At 40.0% G+C, this 6000-nt stretch overlaps 1 protein-coding gene across 13 annotated transcripts in view; it reads left to right on the top strand.

The window, feature by feature from the left end:
- The window catches only part of TRIP12 (thyroid hormone receptor interactor 12), a 199150-nt gene that overhangs the window by 6736 nt on the left and 186414 nt on the right, over positions 1 to 6000 (top strand). The window lies entirely within an intron of this gene.

Here is a 6000-nt window from a genome sequence, read left to right as displayed (position 1 = left end):
AGGAAAAGTGAAAAGTTGTGTCTTTGGGAGGGAAAGTGACCCAGGGTCCGCCGAGGCTGGCTGGCTCTGGGCTCGGAACGCTTGTCACGGCCTCGGCCTTCCCCGACGTGTGTGCGCGCGCGCGTGTCTGTGCGTGTGAGTGTGTGTACGTGGGCATCTTGTGCGGTAAATAAACACGGTCTTCCCGCATCCCTGGCCCCCCCACCGAAATGCGCGTAGCGGAGGGAGTTTCAATGACAGTGCCCGAGGACGTGGACCCCGGGCGCTTTCTCGCCGATTCTCCACCCACGCTGCCAGCTTCTCCCCCGAAGCAGCATCTCGCCTTTAGGGGGGAGGTTAGCGCCCAGCCCCCACCCCCAGACAGGTCTGAATGACGCCGGTGCTGGAACTCCGGGCTGGGGGAGGGCATGGGTTACTCCCGGGTACTGTGGTGCCTCAGGAGGTCTCCTGCGCTTGGAGGAGGGGGGTTTCGGCTGGATTCACGCCGGGTGCCGCCGGCTTGCCTTAAGCCTCGCGTCCCAGGGAGGGTAAAGTTAATTGCGTTATGTGGAGGAGGAGGGGCCGGGGGTGCCGGGCCGGGGCCGGCACAGGGCCCGCGTTCTGGGTGTGTTCCAGGCCTCCTCGGCCGGCTTCGGGGCTGCCCGGCCACCCGATCTCCCTGCTTTCTCAGCCTTGTAGGCCCCTGGCTGCTGACTTTTACTTTTCATTCTTCTCGAGAGTCCCTCCCGGCCTGTTTGCGGGCATTTAATCTCTGTGAGAATCCAAGAGTTGAGGCTTAAAATCGCCATTCTTAAATGAAGGCAGTTTAGAAAGTTGAAAGAGCTATTGAGTGGGGAAAAAACCGGCGCTTGGAACAAAGGTCCTGGTTGTATTGGAGAATAAGGCAAGAGGCCTATATCTGAGGCCTGTGTGTGTCGCATTTACACCGTGGGGGAGGGAGGCATTTAGGGCTTGCTTTATTGGATGGAGTGATTCCTGTCAGAGGTTAAAACATAATTAAATGCTGAGGGCTTTTTTTTAAAGGTTAGTTTGCTCTCTGTACAGTGCTACAGTTGAGTGTGAATTTTAATGTAGACAGAAGCTCCAGTTCTTTTCACCAACCTCCTTCATATAAATTACTAGAAATATTGAACAATTATGGATTTAGTGTCATCTTTGTAAATGTAATTGTGGGATTCCCTATACTTCATTTATTTTAAATTTTAGCATATACAGTATTGTTGGAGCTTTTTTGGGTTTTATATATGTCGCATGTCTAAATGCTTTCATATCCATCTAGAATTAAAGTATAACTATAATTAAGAGACCTGTTATTTCTATTCTGTAGACTGTTTTTCAGAAGTTTGAATATGTTGTGTTTGTTTTAAACTACTTAGCTAAGTTGTCATTTACTTTTATGTAGCAACATTTCTGTTTATTCTTTTTAGAAAGATGTACGTTTATATTTTAAATTTAAAAGTCTCTCACATAAATATAGCAAATTTTGGAAGTTGGAAAACTTAAGATTAAACATTAAGTACTGAATCAGTCCTAGGTAATCTGTAAATATATTACATTGACCAAGAGTTATGTTTCGTTATAACAATTATGAAAATTCACCATAATCAATTTTTAAAAATACACTTGAATGTAAAGTCATTTTAAAAAGCTGCTTTATGTATCATTTATGTATATCATTTACATATCATACATATCCTTGTATAAGTGTAGAAAACATAAGAATGAAGTGAATTGATTTGATAAAGTCAGGGAAGAAAAAAACACTGGATTAAGAATGAGAATACCTGGCTTCCAGGTCCTATTAAAAACTACTTATTAGCCACATGAATTTGGGCAAATTGCATAATTTTTCTGTGTATCAGTTTTATCTGTGAAGAAAATGGACTAGGCAATCTGTAAGGTCCTTTCTCGAACTAAACTTAATAGTTTTAGGAGAAATGAAAAAAACTAGGATCTAAGGGATATTCAGAGCTTTTTCCATTGGTGTTCCAGATGAAATCTAAATTTTTCACAGGATATGTTAAATAGGATAAAGCAATAATACGAATTGAGTAAAAGTATAACGAAGTTTTTCAGGTAAAGAAAGGTGAATTCCAGTTACTAAAAATGTTACTTTTTGTATTTGTATATTATTTTAGAGAAGGAAGAAAAGTACTTACTAAGACACTTATACAAGAATTGTGTCAAATTCTTTACAAATATTATTCCATTTCATCCTCACAACAATCCTGGGAGTGAGATGCTATTATTATACCCATTTTACAGTTGAAGAAACAGACTTAAACAGGTTAAGTTGCTTGCCAGGTTTACACAGCTAGTCTGATACCAGATTCAAACTCAGCTCTTCTAGACTCCAGGCTCTAAGCCATATCTAGGAAGCTGCCCAATAGTTTAGTTAACCTCAGGGTAATCTTAATCAGGGTAAATGAATAAATCTGACAGTTGAAAGTGCCATAGCTAGAGAAATAAAATGCCGCTTTAAAATTTAAAGAGTCAGTAGAAGCTACAGTGATTCTTTTTCTTTTGGACTTTTTTTCTTAGTCTAGATGGTAAAAGGAAATGTTCCATCCCTCTTCTCCCCCCTCCACCCCTTTTTGTCCTTGATATATGAACTGGGAAATATGAAGCCTTGTTATGTTTCAAGATGTACTGCATTCTCTCTTATTTCTTTACTCTTCTCAGCCCCCCTCCTCCCCCAATTTATTAGGCTGTGCCCTTTTAAATAGGAACCTCTTTGTTCTTCCTCTGTATGGGCTTTCACTCATACTGCTCTTCACCACTGCCCATCTGGAATGTGCTCTACTACTTCAAATTCTATACTTTATTTAAGATGTGGTTAAGGCTCATCCCTCCAAGAAAACTTCCCTAATTCTACCTCAAGGGAGTCTTTATTTTGAATTTCCTAAATAACGTGTCTAAAATCTGTACCTGTAGTATTATGAATCTGTTTCTTGGTGCATAATTGTTCTTCACTTGTTTTCTCAGCTAGATTGTAAACTTTCTGAGGGAGGACAAGGATATTCCTTCCAGGAAAATGTTATCTAGAGTGCAGTGTTTCCTAATCAAAAATAGACTGTAGGTTGTTGGTGCTTTTGGCAGCTAGGACTGGACTTGGGGAAAAGTGGGTTGGGTATTTGGAGCATGGAAACTGGGTGAAGGAGGAATAGTTTTTAAGGTTATAGCAATTTATCAACAGGGAGAAATTGCTACAGTGCATTTGCTTATGATTTCTCTCGATCTTGCATTCCCTTAACACTTTGCAACTCTTAGGACACGTATATTCTGTTTTCTTGTCTTGATTCTTCTAGATTCATATAGAGAAAGTTTAGGTAACTTTACCTTCAATTTTTTTTGTTTGTAGAATGGTGTTAATATAACACAGAGATTTTTTGAGGAAAATGTATAAACTTTATTATACAAATATAACTTAACACCATCATCTCATAGGATAGTAGATTTAGAGTTGGAAAGAACTTGAGAGGTTATCTAGGCCATTCATCCTCATTTTACAGATGAGGCTTAGAGAGCTTAGGTGCTTGGTCAGAGGTCATACAAGCTGTAACTTACACAGCAAGGATTCAAATTTGGGGCCTGTGACTTCAAGGTGGCGCTCTTTGGGGTGACAGCACTTATAACAGAACCTAATATAGTAGTTCCCTTTGAATCAAAACAGAATCAACTTATGCTCAAGTTGGAAAATAACCTCCAAAAAGAAGCTTACTGCTTTTTAGATACCTCCAGGTATTTGGTAGAGCTAGCTTCCAACTGAACCTGCTTTGCCTGCCTAGGTTTATTAAAGTCATGTAACTTTAACAAGTTTAAATATTGTGGAGTTAATTAATGCTCAGGTTTGGGTCAGTTCTCAAGGCCACATTGAATTGGTCTTGACTAATCTATCCTCTCTTTGATTTAGCCACCACCTTAGCTTTTCTCAATAGTCAATTGCTAATTATCCCCAAGTGAAGTATTTGGTGTGTCATTCTGTGCCCTTTCTGAAGTGGACCCTGAAGGGGGTCACAGGTAGAGTAAATTACGCACAGATACACAAAGTCAGATAATTGATTTTGGGGTTATTGTTACAACCCTCTTGTTAATATAGAGTAATCAAGAGTCTGAGCAGAGCTCTTTACAGGTGCAAATGTATATCTCCCTAAATAGGAAGAACATAAAAATACTTGCAAAAAGGTCCAATGTCAAGTCTATCTTTTGGACTTTTTGGCCTCTATTTTTACAGTCTTTCCATTTCGATTATAGGCTTCCTTATCAAGGTAAGGACAAAACCCTATTTATATTTACTGTTTATTTTGACTCCATGGTATAGTGATTTCCTATGCTGTGGGCACTTGGTGCTGTTTGACTGTCCCTCCCCTTTTTCTCCCTGCTTTATGAACTCCATGATCTGGTTTTTAAAACTTGTAGTAAGAGCAGCTAGGTGGTGCTGTGAGTGTTGGCCAGAATCTGGAGGATCCCAGTTCGGTTCTGGACTCAGACACTTAACACCCACACCCACACACACACACACACAAAACTAGCGGCATAACCTTGGGCAAGTTACTTAACCCCAATTGCCCTCCAAAAAGGCAAAAAAAAAAAAAAAGCTTGTAATAACCGTAACCTGGCTCTTTTCTATTTTTCCTGCCTTACTCTACCTTACTCCTAACCTCACCTCTGTGATCCAGATTTACTGTCCTACTCACACTTCAGTGACTTTTCAGTAGTCAGTTGTCAACTTTCACTTCCCTTCTTCCTTGGTTCTCTGGCTTCCTTTAAGACTGAATTCAAATACTCCCTTTTGCAGGAGGCCATTCCAGAGTTTAAGGCTTTCCATTTTAGATTGCCTTGATTCCCCTACTCTCTCCAGATCTTCAGTGTACCTGGTTATTTACTTATTATTTCTCCCATAAGAATGTAAGCCTCTTATAGGCAGACTTTTTTTTTGGGGGGGGGCTTTTCATCCTCAAGTGCTTAGCACTGTGCCTTCCGTGTAGTTAAGCACTTAATAAGGTTTGTTGACTGTACTCTCAGTGTTAACTGCCTGGGACAGTTAGGTAGGCAAATGTCCAGATAATTGTGTCACATCAATTGGTTATATTTAGTTTAGATATTCGATATTGTTAGGCATTATTTCCAAAGTGTTTTACAGTTAAAGTTACTATGAAGCAATATATATAAGACACTTTGCAAACTTTTAAGCACTCCATTACATGCTGGCTGTTGTTAATTAGCATAAATGAAATTATTTAAGTATTTGGTATTTTCAGTAGAATTGTTTCTTTTTCACATAGAACATGTTAACTATTTTGAAAATAATTTTTAAGTTGCTGTTTTATTTTGTTTATGTGGCACCCTTTTGTCTTTATAGAGCATAGTAGATAGAGTGCTGGACTTCTTGGAATCAGGAAGATCTAAGTTCAAATACAGCTTCAGATAGCTTAATAGTTATGGGACCCTGGACAACTATGGATTCTGTCTCATTTTACTCATCTGTAAATGGAGATGATAATAACACCTACCTCCTAAGGTGGTTGTGAGGATCAAATGATGTTTGTAGTATGCTTTTGCAGTTGTTACAAGTGCTATATAAATTTTAGCTATAGCCCTGTCCCTACCCTCCTTAGTATACCATTTTTGGTAATGATAAAAGAAAGGGGGAGGAGGGAAAGCAGTTCCTCAAAATCAGTTTATCAGCCACATATGACAGAATGTGCAGTATTCCATACATGTCCCCTCACTATTTTTTTTGCGCTTTTTGGAGGGCAATTGGGGTTAAGTGACTTGCCCAAGGTCACACGGCTAGTTTTTGTGTTAAGTGTCTGAGGCCAGATCCAAGGCCCCATCAGAACCCAGGTCCTTCCCTCTCCAAGGCTGGTGCTCTATTCACTTTGCCACCTAGCCCACTTATCCCCTCACTTTTTTTTTTTTTTAAGCAATTGAGATTAAGTAACTTGCCCAAGGTTACACCCCCCAGTTTTTTTTTTGTGTGGTGGTTAAGTGTCTGCC

This window comes from Petaurus breviceps, unplaced genomic scaffold, assembly GCF_028583685.1.
Source record: "Petaurus breviceps papuanus isolate PSGF00001 unplaced genomic scaffold, PetGlider_PUasm1.0 688, whole genome shotgun sequence".
In the NCBI taxonomy this organism is placed as follows: Eukaryota; Metazoa; Chordata; class Mammalia; order Diprotodontia; family Petauridae; genus Petaurus; species Petaurus breviceps.
This window is presented reverse-complemented; position numbering and strand designations above follow the sequence as displayed.